At 44.2% G+C, this 21,380-nt stretch overlaps 1 pseudogene; it reads left to right on the top strand.

Annotated features, from left to right (window-relative positions):
* Positions 1-3,778: 3,778 nt before the first annotated feature.
* Positions 3,779-12,172, top strand: LOC116942349 (cytochrome P450 2C20 pseudogene; annotated as a pseudogene).
* The last annotated feature ends 9,208 nt before the right edge of the window (positions 12,173-21,380 follow it).

Here is a 21,380-nt window from a genome sequence, read left to right as displayed (position 1 = left end):
GTTTAATCAATTACATAAATATGCAAATATACCAATGACTAAACATAGCAGTAGTGTTCTGTATAGGAGAAACTAAATAGAAGATAATAATAAACACGGAATTAAACTGGGACATATGTTGCCCACTACGCTAGTTTGCATGCATTCAACTGTCGGATATGCATATACACAGTTATCAAATTTAAGATAATCTGCCAACTCAAACAGCACAATTGATAAACTATTTAATGATTCACAAGTAAACCCCGATGCAGTCGCCCCACCACTTGCTGACATATCCAAAGAGCCAACGGACATCAACATCAGGTGAAAAGTCCACAAAGAACTGGACCATGCACTATCAGACAGCCAGCTCTCCTCCCTCCAGTCGACACCGTTTTTTGGGGACTAGGTAGGTAAGGCCCTCGCCAACACAAGGCCAGGCAAAGCAACAGGCTCAGATGGTGCTTACCCCAACAACCTGGGCCCAAGGGCATGAGCTTTTTACAAACATCCGTGCACGGTTGGTTACATACGGTGCGAAAGAAGTTCAACATACCTACATAATAGAGGTTTTTGGGTTAGATCGCGTAAATATATGCGTAAATATATCATTGTGTCGTTAAAACCCGCCACCACCCGACACAGCCAACTAGTAAGAGTTGTCACGTAAACAGAACATGCCAATTCGCCACTAGTACAGCACACCAGTGTGTTGGAGAGTACGACGTTTCGCCAGTAATTACAACTAGCTTTATAAGGCGTTCGGATATCTACCGTCTTAGTGCTGCGTGGAAGCGAATCATCAAATAACACATTATTTAAATGCATGCCTACAAAGGGCAGCGTTCTTCAATAGGGATTACCGTTGGGAGGGCTATTTAAATAAACACAATAGACAGGAAGGACAAGTTGAAAGGGCTCGCATAATGTACATGTATAATGTACGTTGCCTCATTAATCCCCCCCCCCTCTCCCACATTGTGCAAGAGCGCAGAAGCGTGGTCACCACATCTACGCCTCTATATGAGGAACGAAACAGTAATACTTCTCCACAAATCTGGCTGTCGCCTGATGAAGCCAGTTGTAATTACTGGCGAAACGTCGTACTCAGTTTGTAAATGTTTGTGGCTTGGCTCTCCAACACACCGGTTAGTGCTGTACTAGTGACGAATTTGCCTCTTCTGTTTACGTGACAACTCTTACCAGTTGGCTGTGTCGGGTGGTGGCGGGTTTTAACGACACATTATACATTCACGCGATCTAACCCAAAAAAACCTCTATTATGGATGATATTGGTCACGAAAGCTTACGTGTAAAACTGAGGCTGCATTCATTTTCAATGCTTCCATGACACTCAACGACCCTGATGAATTAGCTGCCAGTGCTGTAAGGAGCAGAGCATTTGAATTGAAAATACACATCAGTCTCCATGTAATGTATGCATTTTAACTTCTTTAGCACCGTACACAATGACCACTTATATAGAATTCCCACAATGTATTGCAACTCATTTTTTTTTATCAACCCCAGCCAGATGATGATCCACCACAAAGGGCACAATGCAAATGGACATTACAGTTAAATTTCGATTTAAAGCTTTCGTGACTGCAAGGATTCATCTTCTTTGGGTCTTTCGGTAAAGTCACGTAGAATGAGAATAAAATAATAAATTGATAAAATAAAATAACAATAATATTCTCACGACGTTTCGGCCACAACACAAGCGGCCATCATCAGCGCTGTCCTACCAGACAGTCTCGTCCCTTCACCTGATGAAGGCCGCTTGTGTTGTGGCCGAAACGTCGTGAGAATATTATTGTGTTATTTTATTTTATCAATTTATTATTTTATTCTCATTCTACGTGACCTTACCGAAAGAACCAAAGAAGACATTACAGTCCTTTTTATAACACACTACTCGATGAGGGACTTCCTACGCTGGTGTGGGTCATGGAGGTTATTTGACCATTCTGCACTCCAGTTGATGCTGGTTGGTGAATGTAGGGAGCACGGTACAATGCAAAATTGGATTTTGTTGCACTGCTCACTGCAGCTCAACACGTAATCCTGCAGTCAACTTGTTTTTCAACTTATTTAGCCATGATGGTCACCAATCCAAGTAGTACGCAGGCTCAACTGTACTGATTTTGACACACCACACCACTCATCTGCAGCTAAGTCGGCCAATGTCATTAAAACGAGAAAGATCCACCGTAGTAGGCTTATAGACTGGAGCAAATGCTGTTAGCGACTAACGATTAAGGCCAGAATGTCACGCATGAGGGGGTGATGTCGCTGCTGGGCCAGGCAGAGGTAAGAGACATTGGCGAGTATTACAGTAGAGGCATGAGCTGTATGAGCTGTATGCAAGTTCTTGATGTGAGTGTTTGCACATTGACTTTTGTGAACAAATCATGATTATTGGTAGACTGCAATGATCAGTTCATGTGCTTGTATTATGTTTGGTTGTTATTGCAAACCGTTACAATTATAGCGACCGATGTGCAACTTACCTCATCTCAACAAAGTGTCCTGGGCAGCCTCTGGGTTGACTCAATAAAAAAAAATTGTGGCAGAAATGGTACTAGCGTTCTTAGTACAACAGTTCCTCGCTAACCGCTGATTGATGTATACAGCGTCTATCATTTGAACACCAATTTACTAACTGCAGACGGGAAATTTGAGTATCCACAGGTAAGCACAGGTCCACAACACGCATTTACGAATGTCATGGGACCATAGTTCTCCTCTGTGCCACAGAGCAACCCGTGGCCACCCATGGCGCTGTGTAGCTTATCAGCTGTGCGTCTTTTTTGTACTGTATTGTAATTATCGCATTGCAACCACATTCACATACACCTTTCCCATTACAATACGTCTGCAAGTTGCAGGTGGGTCCCGTTCACTGCTGAATATGAGAACGCGCAAGCACTTAGCTTCGTGGCCGCTGGCGTTCCGAAGGCACGCGACCTAGTCCCCCTTCCAGACTTCCCACACTGACCTCGAGCCTCTTCCTGCTTCCCCTTATATCCCTCTCACACGGAGCCAAGCCCCGCCTCTAGCCACGCCCCTTCTAGAACCTTCCCGATGGTTCCCACGAAAACCCTTGAGCTCCGCCCCTGAACTTCGGCCCAGATGATCCCACTTAACTTGATTGGCTTATGGTTGATACAGCGGAGCCCATCCAGCCGGTCGGCTGCCGTCGGTGTACTCTCTTATTACACATGCCTACAAAGGGCAGTGTACTTTAATCGGGATTACCGTTGGAAATCCCGATTGAAGTGAGCTGCACCGATCGACGTGAAGCGGGATACGGCTACCGCGGAGGGTCCGGCGTCGCGGACCCGTTCTAAAACGCCTCGATTTTGTTGATGTTCCCATTTGTCTTCGCTTTGTTATTTGCCTTTTAATGCCGGCTCATACAGTTCATGTTGCTTTGTATTTTTACACACCCTTGTCGTTGTCGCGGGGTCTTTTATTGCATCTCTCCATTACTCATCCAAATTCATTCTTAATCGGGACGGCTAGGTTTTTTCATCACAGGGGGTGGGGGTGATGTAATGAGAGAGCGCCGCCTGGCGGGTTACAGGGGCATCTGCATGGCCACCGCTGGGTAACCGGTATCCAATCTGGAGTAGGGATTCAATCAAGGGCAAAGGTAAAGGGCGGAGCTACGGGGAATATTCGGGAACCATCTAGAGGGTTCCACGAGGGGGTGTGGCGGTAGGCGGAGCTTAGCTCCGCCGGGGGGCACATAACCGGAGGCAGGAGAGGACTCATGGTCGATGTGGGAAGCCTCAGGTCCGGACTGCATCGCCACTCTACCTCTCCTCGCCAACGACCACATGGCGAACCTCCAAAGAAGCGGTTTCTCCCCCGGGCACACCGCCAGCCAGCGGCGTGGACGGAGAGAGAGAGGGAGACGTACTGCAGCAGCGGACGAGGGAGCAAGAGAACTACCCAGAGAGAGAGCGCAGAGCTGTGCAGACATTCTGTTAAATAAAAGACACCAGTCCAGAGTCGTCGTGGAAGTCGTTTATTACAACAGCATTGACATTGAATAAATATGTAACATTTGGTTTACACGCCAAATTTTGTATTGTTCTATGACAATTTTTTTACCACAGTATATTTATCAGTATTTTTTTTTTATAATTACTGTGGTCGTGAATAGGTAAGGGCTCGTGATAAAAAGGTTACAAAGCTTAACAACAAAAACTTTTATAAATATAGCCAGCAGAACGCAAGCCCTTTGGACGTGGCCGTCCATCCATACACCTCCCTCCCATTTATAGAATATTTTTTTTGAAACTAAAAGTAGTTTTTGTTTGAGTTTGCACGTTACCCAAAATCGGATAACTGTATGTACATACCTGGGATATCTGCTGATGTGAATGCTCAATCATTACTTATGGAAATATGTCCAACACACTCGTCAATAACGCTGCTGTAAAAAAGAATATAGGCCAGCAGAGATATAATTAATAAAGGTTGGAGACTGCACTGAAGACTATGGAGCCTGATGAAATTTTAATGAAACACGTTTTTCTGAGGGCTAGTTTTGTAATAGGCATATGAATAATCGCTATTAGCAAGTGACTATTAAGGCTAGCATGGCACACGATGGGGTGATGTTGCCAACAACACGTTCGGCCGCCTTTGTCTCTAGAGTGCTGATGATTGCACATTTTACAGTGTGATCATTTGAGGCTGAATAGACCCAATACGAGTTCTGATATTATCTGCTGCTGATTTTAGACGTGCCCGGGAATCAAAGTCTGTTTTCCAAGTTCATGGTGAAATGCACTTTCCACTATACCACCACTCACCAGAATGTTAATAACATACACACATAGCAGCCAGCCGCATCACGGTAGCAGACACACACACTGAATGTGAGGAATGTCAATATTTGACTGTACCATGAGTACTGGCTGCTGGAGATAAAAATGGGTGGTCTGTCACTCCATGTTCACAGTTTGAGGACGTGCCTTCAAATTATTGGGACTGTGGTGCACAGAAGTTGCTGGATCTGGCAGACGTGAGAGTCGTTGGCGAGGAGCGGAGACATCAGATGCATGAGCAGTGATGATGAGGTATTTATGCAGGAATATGCATGCAGATTGTGACTTTGTGAACAGATTCTGATGAATGTTAGTACGCAATGATCAGTTCATGTGTTTATGTTCCGCATATTTGCAATATGTTTGTAGATTGGCTGTTATTGTATTGCGTCACAATTGTAGCACCCATGCATTTTTCCACGTGCAACGTACCTCATGTCAATAAATTGTGCCAGACAGCCTCCATGTCGACTCAACTTAACACACGTGTGGTGGAAATGGTGCTATGTTAAAACTGTACGATGGTCACACCACACAAACATGTATAACACAATGACATTTTTACGGACCTCTCCAGACGCATTCGGCATCTCTTTCAAAGCTGCTGTACCGATTCTCACACATTGTATGTGTCTAATTATCTAATGCAGCTACTGGTCAATATCACTCTACCCCTCGTCATGCTCGCGCATCGCCCATGTTCAAACGTTAGAACTATTCAAGTTACATATAATTCTAAAAGGAAACATTTGTGTGTATGTTTAAGAACATTTATGACTGAAGCTATGTTCAAAGTGATTTATATGGGAAAAAAATTACTTTCTCAGAACCTTTTGTCGACCCCTTGCAGGCCAGAAGTTACCCAAAAAAAGTTTTCTCAATCGGGAATGAAAATGCATTAACATGTAATGCAGCTGCGCAGTGGGTGGTCAACTCATTGTGGTGATATTGTAGAGTCAAGTCACGTTAGTGAGGCGCACAATAGCGAACTGGCCACTTATTATCATCGAGGTCAAATGCGAACAATGATACACAAGCTCACTGATGCTATAAGGGTTTCTGTTTACATGCGATACATTATCGGGATGAGTTAAACTTTTATTTTTACCATTTCTGATGTTTACAAAAATTGTACGTTTTTGATTGTTGTTATCATTTTGAATATCACAAATTTAGAATTTCTAATTTTTTCAACTCCATCTACTCGGGGATTGAGCAGTGTTGTGTGGCATGTGGGCCGATGTGGTGTCTCTTGGTCGATCTAGATACAGGGTGTTTTTTAAAGCATATATTACGTACTTTGCCATTTTTGTTGGAGACCTATTGGTCACATTACTTTAATCATATGTGAAGTGACATCGCTGGATGTCAACATGCTGGGTGCAGTGCCGGCCCTAGAGGGGCACGGCGTGTGGTGGAGCGACATCGCGGATACCACAGTGGTGAGCGTTGAATGATAGCACCAGATGGCACCATGCTTTGCGTGCAGTGCCGTGTGTGGTTGCCGGCCGAGGAATGCGGTTACTCGAGGCCGTGGCACTCTGGTTGACCCGGGAGGACACGTGATCAGTTAAGTTTACAAAGGGGCCCCAGGTGGGGGCTAGGGGTGGTCACGTCGTTGGGATCGAGATCCTTCCTGAGGATTCTAGAAGGTGGTCGTGGCCAAGGGCGGAGCCGGCCATGCTGCAGAGAATATAAACCGGGTCCCGAGAGGAACCAGGTTTGTTGTTGTTCATCCTGGAAGAAACCTTCATCTACGTTTTTCGTTCAACGAATATCCAACACATGGACCCGGACCCAAGCTGTTGGTCTCGGTCCGTAGTAGCAGTTACATTGTAACTAGTGTAGTTAGCCTGGTGGTCACCACCATAGGTTGTTATTCTGTTCAGGGGAAGTTACCCTGTGTGTTGGAGTTGAATAAATGTGTTGCCTCCAAGTCTACATCTGCGACTCAGTTGAACCCACTACATATGTATGAATGTTAATAACTTTGTGTTGGTAAATTTGAGGTAACACAGGCGAGACCGGAGGCTCTGCACAGGACTAGGCCTCACCACGCCACTCTGTTAGGTGAGTACTTTGTGCTATAGAGTCGATAAATACTGCTATAGAGTCAGCATGTACTACTGTAGTGATAGCAGGTACCACCACAGTCGGTATGCACTGCTGTAATCATAGCAGGTACCACCACAGTATGCACTGCTGTAATCATAGCAGGTACCACCACAGTCAGTACACACTGCTGTTAGACTTTTAAGAGTAGTTTTGAAATATTTTTTTGGCTCTGGAAACGCCGGGTATTTCAGCTAGTATTCTATGTAACAGAATTTCACTTTTTCAGTGTTAACAGTTAAAAGGCACAAAATGACCATCCTGCAATGTGTTCCAGTTGTTTTAGCGTGAGCAGAGTTTTATAAGCGTTTGGTTTGGATTAGATTGATTCATGCATTCATAATGTTCCCCATTCATATATCATTTATACATAATCTATAATTATACTGGTAGGAACGAAGTTGTAAACTGAGTGTACCAGCCTGCAATAGATTAATGTGTCCGTCCGTCCGTCCCCTTTCAATACTTTAAGAAGTGAAATCTCGTGCTGTTGGGTGTAAAAAAAATTCCAATGTTCCTACCAGCCCACCCTGCAGGGACCTGTTTTCATTTACGCATAATTATTTAAGTGGTTACGAATAGGCCATTTAGGCTAAAATGATATGAATATTTTGTTTAAATATGATGTGATGAATTCAGTGCTAGATCAGCTGGGGGTTTATTCAGTGTGCATGGTGTAGTGGTGTGTGCGCTGTTGTGGTGTCTCTTGATCACGTGTAGAGATACAGGAGACAGGAACACAATGCAGCTGAACATCAATCATTCCCAGATACTTTTTATCAGCTTGTTCTTTCGTTATGGTCATACCAGTAGACAGGAGAGGCCGGCTACATGGTTAAACATTTAATGCACCAAATATTGTTGTTTTAGTCCACTGGTAGGCTGAAGAGCCATCACAACCATATTTACCAGGTACAATATTGAATTTGAAACTACGTCAAACATCAGGACAAGATCTCTAGAAATTCTGACTAATAATCTAAGATGTGTGAATCTCTGAGTTACTTTAAATCAGTGTCATGACCTCATAGGAACACCCAATGAGATTTGTATTATATAGGTAGACCTCGTTTAATTATACTATTGTGTATATGGAGATGCGTTCCCGACATTTATATTTCTTAAATATAAGCAATATGAGGGCTTCATTGGGGTATTGCTAATAGCGCTAATAATAACAATGCTAAACGAGCACTTTATGTTTTGATTTCATTTTTTGTAAAAACAATATTTTTTTCCAGGACAAAGAGCGTGATAACGAATCAACATCCTACGGATTCGAGCTAAGTGAGGTCTGCCTGCATATTAGCCAATACAAATGCATGTATTAACATTTTTATAATAATTTATCTGGACCAATGATTAACATATGCATTGCTCACGATAAAAACTGAACATACTAGCCTGTATCAGAATAGCATTGTTGACTGAAGCTTAATACTAACTGTTATAAATAGTATAGTTTATTATCGAATATATCAACTGCTTAAAAAATATGCTTCCAAGCTACACTTTACTTAACAATGTCACCTCAATTAAAGTTATATCTATCTAAATGGATTCCCCAATTACTACTTGTCTGAAACGCTGGTAGAATTAGGCGAGTAAACCGTTGCCATATAAAGGTAATTTTGCTTCGTGTAGTGTCCTCATAAATAGGCTATGCATGTGTGTCTGTGTGTGCAGTCAACTTTTGGTGCACCCTACGACTTGAGCTGTGCGTTCACTCTGCTGACTGCCCTACAACACAGAACGACAAGATGGGGCTGCTGGCTGATGATGTCGCAACTTCGCCAGAATGGAAATCCTTGATAATGAGTCAAATGCTGATCAGCCTGGCCCTGATCTGTATGGTGTTCCTAACCGTACGGGCTGCCCTGCAAGTAGTGGGGTCAACAATCTGCCCAGTGGGCTTCCCTCCTGGTCCTAAACCATTACCGTTGCTGGGGAACATCACTGCCTTTATTTGCAATAATCCCCACATTGCCATGCAAGAATTGGCCAAAAAATATGGAGAAGTCTGCACCATAATGTTGGGGAGTACGCCTGTTGTGTTGGTGAGCGGCTACGAGGCAGTCAAAGAGGTCCTGGTGAATCGAGGTCATGAGTTTGCTGACCGACCAATAACTCCCATTTTTACTAAACTCACTCAGAATATTGGTATCGCATTAGCACCCTATGGAGACCCATGGAAGCAGCAGCGCAGATTTGCTTTGTCAACATTGCGCAATTTTGGCTTCGGAAAGGCAACAATAGCTGACAAAATATCGATAGAAGCGAAGTACCTAATAGAAACTTTCAAACAGGAAACCTCAGCGTTTGACCCTCACTTGAATTTAAACAATGCACTGGGCAACATAATTTGCTGCCTCCTGAATAGGAACCGATATGATTATGACAATGAGCAGTTCCAAAAGCTTACGCACCTCCTTGAGTATCTCGTGCAGTTACAAGCAGAGCCGCTGGTAATACTGTGTAATGTATTCCCATTTCTGCTAAAGTTGCCTGGGCCATGGCAGAAAGTATTCCATATTCACACAAAGTTGCAATGCTTGCTCAATGATATAGTATCTGAGCATCGTGCCACAAAAGATCAACACAACCCCAGGGACCTGATTGACTCATATCTAGCTCAGATTGATAAGGAGAAGGACAATCCCAACAGCAGCTTTACTCACCAATCCCTCATTCAGATTTTGATAGAACTTTTCATCGGTGGCCTGGAGACAACCTCCAACACACTACGCTGGGGCCTCCTCTTCATGATGATGAACCCCGACATTCAAGCCCGATGTCATGGGGAGATTGACAGAGTTGTGGGATCCGAGCGACCACCATGTATGACGGACAGACGCAGCCTGCCTTACTTGGATGCTGTGATCCATGAGATACAGCGCTTTGGTAACGTTCTTCCACTTGGAGTTCTGCACGCTACATCTAAAGATGTGCAGTTCAACGACTACTTGTTTCCAAAGGGAACCCATGTAATGGTAAACCTCATGTCTGCTCTTCACGATGACATCCACTGGAAAACACCAAATAAGTTTAACCCTGATCACTTCCTTGATAAAGATGGCCAGTGTATCCAGTCGGATGCTTTCCTGCCATTCTCTGCTGGTCCCCGTGTCTGTTTGGGGGAAAGTTTAGCCAAGATGGAGATCTTCCTCTTCTTCACATCTCTCTTGCAGCACTTTGAATTTTACTGGCCCAACTCCGTCTCTCCTCCCACTTTAGCTGCCAAATTCAGTACCACTCTATCGCCACTCCCCTATAAATTAGGGTTACGCATACGCAACTCACCGTAGCTAAGACAAGACTATGATCCATAGACGTATTAATGTGTAAAACTAAACACCTTTTGTCTTGGCTTTGTACGGACTTTTTTGCAAATCCTGGAAATTTTCATGAGACCAAGGTCCATAGCTAAATATTGTATTGCCCAGTTGCAGGAATAGGCAATTCAAATTTAATGATATGCAATATTATTCTTTGCTTCAATAAATATACGTATGTTAGGACTTTAATACATCTGCTATACAGTATAAAGGATACTTAAAGTTTCGTAGTTTTTAATATTAATTTTAGGTTTAGTCCCAGTCTCTCGGCTCCTGGAGTAATGCCTCTGTCAACATACTTACGTTAATTACACTCACTATATCCATATGTAGTGGAGTAGACAATACACATGGGTAAGTTGGCCATATACAGTACACACAAACAGTGTGGGTCATGTAAGTTCGATCAGGTGATGAAGTCACGGGTGGCGTTAACAAGCCAAAGTAATTAAGGGAGTCAAGGGACGAGGGCTGTGATTGGTCGAGAGGCTGTTAGCGTTAAGTGGCGGCGTCACGGAGTCTGAGCCGTTGGACAGGTGCGGAGCTGGCGGGAAAATGCCAGCGAGGCACGTGACAATTAATTAAGGCTGATTGGAAAGGGGATAAAAACGCGAGGTGATTTGGACGAGGGGGAGTTGGCGAGAAGTGGAGACAGCAGCGGGTAGAGAGAGATGCGAAGAGTGGAAGCCCGGCAAGTGTTAGTGGGACATAGATTGAGAGCCGAACCCAGAGGACAATAAATAGCGTTAGCGTGAGCAAAGTGGAGATTACGGTATAGGTAGGTACAGGGAGAGTTAGCGATAGACAAGTCCCTGTGTGTGAGGAGATAGACAGTCACTGCGTGTGAAGAGATAGACGAGTCACTGCGTGTGAAGAGATAGACGAGTCACTGCGTGTGAAGAGATAGACGAGTCACTGCGTGTGAAGAGAGAGCCACTGTGTGTGAAGAGATAGACAGAGTCACTGCGTGTGAAGAGATAGACAGAGTCACTGCGTGTGAGGAGATAGACAGTCACTGCGTGTGAAGAGATAGACAGAGTCACTGCGTGTGAAGAGATAGACAGTCACTGCGTGTGAAGAGAGACGGAGCCACTGTGTGTGAAGAGATAGACAGAGTCACTGCGTGTGAAGAGATAGACAGAGTCACTGCGTGTGAAGAGATAGACAGAGTCACTGCGTGTGAAGAGATAGACAGAGTCACTGCGTGTGAAGAGATAGACAGAGTCACTGCGTGTGAAGAGATAGACGGAGCCACTGCGTGTGAAGAGATAGACGGAGTCACTGCGTGTGAAGAGATAGACAGTCACTGTGTGTAAAGAGATAGACAGTCACTGTGTGTGAAGAGATAGACAGTCACTGTGTGTGAAGAGATAGACAGTCACTGTGTGTGAAGAGATAGACGAGTCACTGCGTGTGAAGAGATAGACGAGTCACTGTGTGTGAAGAGAGAGAGCCACTGCGTGTGAAGAGATAGACAGAGTCACTGCGTGTGAAGAGATAGACGAGTCACTGTGTGTGAAGAGATAGACGAGTCACTGTGTGTGAAGAGAGAGAGCCACTGCGTGTGAAGAGATAGACGAGTCACTGCGTGTGAAGAGATAGACAGTCACTGCGTGTGAAGAGATAGACAGTCACTGTGTGTGAGGAGATAGACAGGTCACTGTGTGTGAGGAGATAGACAGAGTCACTGCGTGTGAAGAGATAGACAGGTCACTGTGTGTGAGGAGATAGACAAGTCACTGTGTGTGCGGGGAGAGAAGAAGAGACTGTGTGTGGAGACAAGGAGTATGAGCGGACTGTGCCGAGGGGAATTCGAGTGTTCGAGTTGGCGGAGCGCGGACAGGATAAATTATAGTGTGCGGAACGATGGAAATAAAAGTGACGGTGGACAAAAGGCAATTGTCGTCCGAGTGAATCCAAGGCACTACACATATACCAGCATAGACATTACCTCACAAAACTCACACTTTTAATGATACAATAACAAAAAAATATGAATCCACTTGTGCAGCCACCGTAGATTTTTAATGCAGTGCAGGTTCGAGTCATTCCAAAGGTGGCCGAGGGTGAGGTATCAGAAATTATCATGGCTTGTGTGACTCAAGCATTGTGTAATGATTAGCACACTGGACTTGCAATCCAGAGAACAATGGTTCAATTTTATATCATGGCACAGCAGTGGAAGTAGTGCAGCCTGTCCACTCGGCATTATTAATGGTTATACCACAATTAAGTTGATTAGCTAGCAAAGCGTGGTGGGGTGAACTGTGACTAGGCCCACCTCTTTAAGCACATGGAAGAGTAGGCCAAATACACTCTGGAGCTCCCTCAAGTGTAGAGGTGTAAGCAAGAAATTGCAGACATACTTTTACTTTTTAACTGAAAAACAAGGGCAAATTTACCTGTTTTGTCAGATCTAACAAAGGTATGGAATCGCCAGATGAACCTCAAAAAGTCACCAGATATCGTTATTTTAACATTTTAAAGTTGCCAAAAATGTCGCCAAACATATGTAACTTGAATGAATGCGTTTAACACGTAGGCTTTCGCGACCAAGTGAGGGCTTCACCATTCTGGCGAATTGCCCGATGATGCTGGATGTAATTACCAGCGAAACGTCGTATTAAAAAAAAAACTGTAAATGTTGTGGATTCACTCTTCAACATACCGGTGGGCTAAAGTAGTGAACTATTTGTCTTTTGTCAACGTGACACTTTTTTGCTGATTGGACGTGTCGGGTGTTGGAGGGTTACGACACATGTATAACCCAAAAACGTTTATTTTGAATGAATGAAATTACTATTATTCTAATTGTTAGACTTGTACAGCGTTGTAATACGTTTTTTTTTGGAAGATTTGCTAGTCTATCCAGGATGTTTCTGTAGCACGTCGTCGCTTTAAGATGTTCTCTGTTCATATTTTGTTTGTTGCGGTTTCACCTGAGTTAAGAGCCGCATGGCTCACAGGGCTATACCAAATAAATGAAACTTGAACTGTCCTAAAATGTATTTTCATCATATCATGTGAACATGGATGACTTAGATATGAATTAAATATTGTAGTTTTGCTTTAATGGAAATCAAATTGGCTACCTGCACAACTCCCCAGGCAGCTTTGAGCCAGCAGTCACATGTCCCCCCCTTCATAATGCAGTCAACATCGTTCTTCACCAACACGTTATATCTTTATCGCTGTGAGCATTTAAAAAAGTCACTCGACCATCGTCAACCTACTTTCATCGCTTTGGTTTGCAACACTTACTTAACACATGGAGACTTGGGCCAACCACTGGTACCTAAATATGAATTGCTGACCAAAATTAAGAGTCACAAGTGCTGTGCAATTCATGAGTTTGTGCTGGCTAGTGAGTGCAATCATTACTAAAATCCCATTGGAATTGATTATGGATTCCTAAATTCGAGAATAAGTAACCGTCTCTGAAGAAAGTTGCCCGATTAGCGATTGTCCTTTAATAACCCAACTTGTAAACAAGTATTCCTTTGCATTACAACACTTGGTTGATATCATCTTTTGTATATTAACGGCTTGTGCAGATTATACACATGTGCAGTCAATGCTGCTGAGTGCTAGAGGGTGGGTATTAAACTGGGTGTTATTTTGTTTCTGATCATCCTGTTGCGAAATGCTATTATGACTACTCTATATCATAGAATTATGTAAGCCACGTTTGACAACACTGTACAGCAAATTATTGCCCATCGCGAGGGTTATATTCTTTAAAATAGCCGCAATTGGCAAATCCATTAATCGTAAACACAAAAATTATAACGAAGGTTTGGTTCATGGTTTGGAATACAACATCCCCTCTTTTATTTTATCTTTCCCAACGTCAACCAAAACGTTAAACAGGAAGTGTTTTGAATGAAATATGATCAATATTTTTTTCGTGTTAAATATAACTTACGCGATTAAATGTACAGAATGAAAAAAAATTAACGTAGCGTACCATGCACACATCTGTGTACAGCAATGTACATGCCAGGACGAAAATTCGTGCGGATGAACCTCACTGGCAGCACGTGACCTGATCTCAGCAAACAAGATGGAGAGAAGACGGCATGGTGTGCTCTTCCGTGGCAGCATCATTGCTTGCAGCACAGTTACTATGCATACATGAATCTCCCAGTAAACGACACATCCTCCAGCAACAGGGGCGCGATTGGTGAACTGTAGCTCAATACATTTGTCACAAAACCGAGATACCTTTACCCATACGAGGGAAGGGTTTGATGTACTATGCTCAGCTTACGCGTAGATAATGCATTTTCACATAGTCACTAGCATTCAATACCTGAAAGATTGGGGGGCCCTTTGGCCAATGGCCAGACGAGTTGTCATCTCTGCAGCATGATATTAATTAATGATTTTGAAATGCCAGTTTTTCTAAGTTGTCACTGATTATCGCTGTGTATAAGACTACACATTTAAAACCGCTTTTCTTTCATTACCGGTAACATTGTAAACAATGATCATAAGCCATTCGCCTGTTTTTCACATATACGATATTAATAAAGATAAATGCACAATCATTGGTTGTGCATTTCTTTGTGTCTGTCATCTTCGATATGGTGTAATGGTTAACACACTTGACTTGCAATTCACAACTCGTGGTCAGTTTCTATCTCCTAGCGAGCAGTTGTAACAAGTGGGGTAAGTTTAGCCCCCTTGTGTCTACCCATACGTATACAGGTAGTCCCCGACTTACGATGGAGATGCGTTACGACGACCCCGTCGTAAGTCGAAAATATCGTAAGTCGAAAATGGCCCTAGCCTACCCAGGAGTCTTAAAGAATGTTTATAATTTGGCAAAACAGAGGCAATTTACAGTACCGTACTGTATAAACTATATACTGTATGTATTTATTAATTACAATACTGTATTGCACAGTAAAATTTAAAGTAATAAGCAAAGGTAAATTCTTAGCCAACCTATATGAACTGCAATTTCATAGAAAGTTTTTTTCAGGAAACAATCCTATCTGCTATATATATAAAAAAAAACTTTTAACATGCATTGAACGTATGTATCGTACCGTGGTAATCCTAAAATGAAATCGCTAAAGCTACGTATCATACATGCATTGAACGTATCGTAACCAATCATATTCTACTGTACTCACCAAGATTCTGTCCGTCGTCTGCATACTTGAACGATGTTAGGTTATTGAATGCCTACATTAACTTAGTTGTTGGAAGAGGAGGATGGCGATGATAAAGTTACAGTATCGTACCTCGCAGTACGCTGCTGCGTTTGCCTGCCACGCGAAATTAAAAATATTTTACAATTTTGTCATATCGCGATCGCCATCGTACGATCGAAATATCGTAAGTCGGACCATCGTAAGTTGGGGACTACCTGTATATGGGTGCAACAATATTACAGGCAGTCCTCAACTTACTAAGACCTGTACTTACGAACCAACCATCTAACCCCACGGGACTGGCAAAAACACAAAGAGGGCATGAGTGAGGACATCCTCCACGGAGCTCAATGACAAAATCCAAACCTCGACGTCAACTTTTCTCATGTCATGTTCAAACAATGACAATGATGGTGCAATTCTATACAGCGATCATTGAATCCATCCTCACCTCCTCCATAACCGTCTGGTACGCTGCTGCCACTGCCAAGGACAAGAGCAGACTGCAGCGTATCATCCACACTGCTGAGAAGGTAATTGCCTGCAATCTACCAACCCTCGAGGACCTGCACACGACAAGGTCCATGAGGCGAGCGAGGAAGATTATGGCCGATTCATCCCACCCTGGACACTCTCTGTTTCAGCTACTCCCCTCCGGCAGAAGGCTTCGGTCCATCAGGACCAAAACCTCACGCCATAAAAACAGTTTCTTCCCATCTGCTGCTGGCCTGTTAAACAAGGCCAAGGGCTAACACTGTTTTTAACATTTGATCTACATAACGACACCTTGCCGATATTAACTATGTTACCCTATTTGTATTTTTTATTTTTAAATTATATCTTAAAGCTATTTTATATTCGATATTTATTTAATTTTATATACTTCAGCCCCTTGGTGTTAGACTTTTAACCCTTATTATAGTAAGACTTGTTTAAAACTTATTTAAGATTTTAGATTCCTATATGTTGAATGTATGCACCATCCTGCCAAAGTAAATTCCGTGTCGGTGTGAACTTACATGGCGAATAAAACCCTTTCTGATTCTGATTCTGAAACAGGCCCTCATCCTCCTTCACGACAAACTGCACTCCATTGCTGGAAAATACCTCACGTCTATGGGACTACCAACACCCTACAGGGACAAACAACCTGCATGTCCTTGCTCAAGAGATCCTACGTTAAATATGCTATTATGCTTTACAGCTTCTAAAAAAAAATTTAGGAAAATTAACCAAAGCTGATGGATGCACAAATAGAAGCCTACACACAAAATCTTGGAAGACATTGAGACTACAAATCGAGTCTTTTTTTTCCTTGATGCACCTGCCAGTACTGGGAAGACCGTTGTTTTCAAACTGCTCCTCGCTAAGGCTTGCAAGTGAGAGAGAAGATTGTTCTAGCTGTGGCATTATCAGGTATTGCTGTGTAAGTCGATGTGTGTGTATCAGTCGATGTGTGTGTTTGAGTCCTAATGTGTGTGCGTTTAGGTCCATGTGTGTGTGTAAGTCGATGTGTGTGCATGGCTCCATCTGACTGTGTAAGTCACTGTGTGTGTGTCTATGTGTGTCAGACGATGTGTGTGTACATCGATGTGTATGTGTGTGTGAGTCCATATGTGTATGTGTCAGTCGATGTGTGTGTGTACATCGATGTGTATGTGAGTCCACATGTGTGTGTGTGTTAGTCCATATGTGTAAGTCCATATATGTGTAAGTCAATGTGTGTGTGTGAGTCGATGTGTGTGTGTAACTCCACGTGTGTGTATCTAAAGTCCATGTCTGTGTGTGTGAGTCCATATGTGTATGTGTGTGAGTCCATGTGTGTGTGTGAGTCCATGTGTGTGTGTAAGTTGATGTGTGTGCGTGGGTCCATGTGTGTGTATCTACAGTCGATGTCTGTGTGTGTGAGTCCATATGTGTGTGTGTAAGTCAATGTGTGTGTGTGAGTCGATATGTGTGTGTAACTCCACGTGTGTGTATCTAAAGTCCATGTCTGTGTGTGTGAGTCCATATGTGTATGTGTGTGTGTAGGCCAATATGTGTGTGAGTCCATGTGTGTGTGTGAGTCCATGTGTGTGTGTAAGTTGATGTGTGTGCGTGGGTCCATGTGTGTGTATCTACAGTCGATGTCTGTGTGTGTGAGTCCATATGTGTGTGTAAGTCGATGTCTTTGTGTTTGTCAGTCAATGTCTGTGTGTGTAGGTCGATATGTGTCTGTCTTTTTCACCCAGGCAACACCGGGTACTTACAGCGAGTACAATATAAAAGAAAATCATTGCCTTAAAACTAGAACTCGCACTTGCAAACTGAACTGTGGAACTATTTTGATCAGTGGAGCGATCCTCAAGATGTAACGAGTCAGCCTCGCGCTGGGAGTGTGTGTGTGCACACTCGCACATTGTGCGTGTATGTGAAAGTGAGTGTGTGGGGAGCGGTAGTGTAGCGGTTAGCAGGCTGCGCTACAAAAGTGTTGACCCTTGTTTGCTTCTTGCTCATGGCCAACACCACTGAAGATTATTTTAATGGGTCCTGAGACTACCTATGTCGACTCAGCCCAAAACGACCACCTGGTGCAGTGTGTAGACATCGCCACTGGGGAGACAAAGGCAGCCGGACGTGGCGCTGGACACTCACCCCCTCGTGTGCTATGCCGGCCTTCATTGGCGCTGCCCGCTAACAGCACTTGCCCCAGTAGCCTGGTAAGGCCATACAGGGGATCGTTGTCATTGGGGTGTGTATTTGTATTTGTTTGTGAAATTATAGCGACTCAAGGATTCAGGACTCAAGGTAAGTGAAAATAAAACAGTTTTTAAAAATATTTATGTTACTTTATTTTGTGTTTTATTTACAAAACAGTTTTTTTCATAGTATCACGTGTAGCGTAAGTGCGCTGACTGGTGGCTGTAAGGTATACTCGCGGGTGGTAACACAGCACAGCCTAAGTACGTGGGAGTGACCACAAGAGGGAGAAGAACTGGACCAAGGGTCAAAGAGGGGGTCTATCGGGAAGCTTCCAGAACCTGCGAGAGACTTCGCGAAGAGGGGCGTGGCCAGGGGCGGAGTATGGCCGCGCTCAGGGGATATAAGGGAGAGTGGAACGGGGTTCTGGGCACGTGAGGAATTCGGGGTCCTCCACGTCATCTTCATCATCGTCGTCGCTGCCATTGTCGGCGCTGTGTAGCTGTCTCACTATTTAGTGAACATCGTTATAAGTCACTATATAGTCTACCAGCTGTATAGTCAGACATCGCCATGTCGCTGTATAGTCAGCCAGCTATATAGCCAGTTAGAGATACATTTTAGTGACCGTCCCATTAAAAGTCGTAACTGTATGCCAACGAGAAATGAGAAGCCCTCATCCAGTCTGTGTCTGAAGTCGATACATTACATTTTGTAATGTCTGTTTGTCTGTTTGTATGTGTGTGCAATTGTAGTGACTCAAGGTAAGTGAAAATAAAACCGGTTTTTTATATTCATGTTACTTTGTGTTTTATTTACCATGCAGTTTTTTTCACAGTATTACATGTGTAGCGGTGTTACGGGAGGGTGACACGCGGTTGTAGGGCGGTGGCCACAAACACGTCCGCTATGGCCACCACCCTGGGGGGCTGTGGGGGACGCTGTGATCCCTCCCAGCCCCACCCCTCAGTGAGGGACTGTATAAAAGGTGGAACCCGGGGAGCTGAGAGGCAGTTCGACTCAAGCAAGATGAAGAGCCAGTGAAGAAAGAAAATCGACTAGCTAGACCCTGGAACTCCTTTGGCCCGATGTCCTTTTGAGGGTCGGACTCGTGGGGCTGGTGATCGGGACCTGCGCCGAAGCTGGACCAGGTCAGATAGCCTCGTGAGAGAGGACCAGAATATAGGGAACCAGGGAGCTAGCGTGGGCTAAAGCTCGGGGAACGTTTCCTCTATAGAGTACGGGTGAAGAGGCCGTTACCTCTTCAAGTATTAGATTCGCCACTGTAATTGAAGCATCTGTAATAAATACGTGTTGCCTCCAATGAACAGTCTCCGACGTCAATAAGGCCACTACACATGTGTAGTGGCATAGCACTGGCTGCTGGCAGGAAAGGGGATCTGCGGCATATGGCAGTCCTGACGTCAGCAGGCCAGGAAAAACGAGAGAGGGATCTAGGGGAAAGGTAACAGAGAGGGCACACCAAGAACCCGAGAGTAGGTTCCAGAAAGGGGGCGTGGCCAGGGTGCAGAAAGAGGCCACGCTGACAGTATAACAGGGGCTCCTGTAGGGGATCTCGGGGCTGTTGTTGGAGTGGGATCCCCATCGTGCTGCTCGGGTGCCGCTCCTCAGGCAGCCTACCAATTGTCCTGAGTAGCGTCGCCAACAATAGACAGACTAATTATTAACAGTGTTAACCCCGATGGTGCTTGTTAATAAAGAAGTGCCTCCAAGTCTTATTGTCTCCGAGTTAGTCACTACACATGTGTAGCGTACTGTACATGTCAAGGTTGAGAGTGGGGTGAGTGGAGATGGCTGAAAATAAGTGCAGGGTACTGTCACAATGTTACAAACTGTGTGGTGACCAAGGCTAGAGAGGGGCAGGTCCTAGTGAATATAATAGGGGGAGCGAGGCCCGTGCTCGGGGCGCTTGCTCGAGGACTGATCGACGACGGGAGGTGGACGACATCGGTGCCGACTAATCAAGATCTACATTGTGGAATCCATCGGGACCGACTGTTCGAGATATACAAGATAGAAAACACTGAGCAAGACTGCTCGAGTTCATGTGTAATGACTTGCTCGTTGGCGTTGAATATTTCTCACGCTGGCCTATGGCCTGGTCGCTCCCGAATCAATCGGCTATAGCTGTGACCGAGGCGTTCCTTAATGGCTATGTCCTGGATAAGGGTGCCTCCGAGCGCCTTTTGACCGATCAAGGTAAGAAATTTTCTTCGAAATTGCTGTGTGAGATTTGCGATTTGCTGGGGACAAAGAAGGTGCGTATGTCACCATGCCATCCGCAGACAGATGGCTTGATCGAACGCCTGAATAGAACGCTGACCTCCATGTTGAGTCACCTGGTCAGCGAGTCACAGCTGGATTGGGACTTGCATGTCCCTGCGGTTCTCACTGGAAAAACCACCTCTGCGGTACAAATTTCTACTCACCTGGTATCGACAATCAAGGGTATTTCCCTGTCCCCAGACGACCTGCTTGTCAGTATGGATGTAGTTTCCTTATTCACCAAGGTTCCTGTACCTGACACCATCGCAATCATTGAAGACTTGGTTCATCAAGGACTAAACACTGAGGTACCCCCCCTGGTGAGACACTGTTTAACCAATACATACTTCACTTGGAATGGAACTTTCTACAAACAGAGGGCACCCCAATGGGCTCCCCCCTATCTCCGGTTATAGCTAACATTTTCATGGAGAAATTTGAGACTGACACCATCCAGACTGCGACTCTTCGCCCAACCTTATGGAAGAGGTACGTGGATGACACTTTTGTCATCTGGCCACATGGCCGGCCTGCTCTAGACCAATTCTTCGACCACATCAATTCCATACACCCAGCCATCAGATTTACCATGGAAGTCGAAAAAGATGGCAAGCTACCTTTTTTGGATGTCCTAATTAAAAAGAGACCTGATGGTTCAATGAGCCACTCTGTCTACAGGAAAGCTACCCATACGGATGCTTATCTGAAACCGGATTCCCACCACCATCCATCACAGAAGAACTCTCTCATCAAGACTCTGCATCATAGAGCCCAATGCATATCCGACCAGGAACACATAGGCAGTGAACTCAAGCACGTACACCAAGCTCTTAAGGCTAATGGTTACTCCGACTATACAATCCGCAAAGCTATCACTCAAACCATAAAGAAGGACCCTCTTGAGGAGCCTTTCAAAACCATCACTTTACCCTACATTGCGGGGATCACAAAAAAGATCTCCAAAATCTTGAATAAACACA

This window comes from Petromyzon marinus, chromosome 1 (genome assembly GCF_048934315.1).
Source record: "Petromyzon marinus isolate PM22_M1 ecotype Great Lakes invasive population chromosome 1, UKy_Petmar_22M1.pri1.0, whole genome shotgun sequence".
Classification (NCBI taxonomy): Eukaryota; Metazoa; Chordata; class Hyperoartia; order Petromyzontiformes; family Petromyzontidae; genus Petromyzon; species Petromyzon marinus.
The sequence above is the reverse complement of the archived record's forward strand: the minus strand, read 5'-3'. Positions and strand labels throughout refer to the sequence as shown.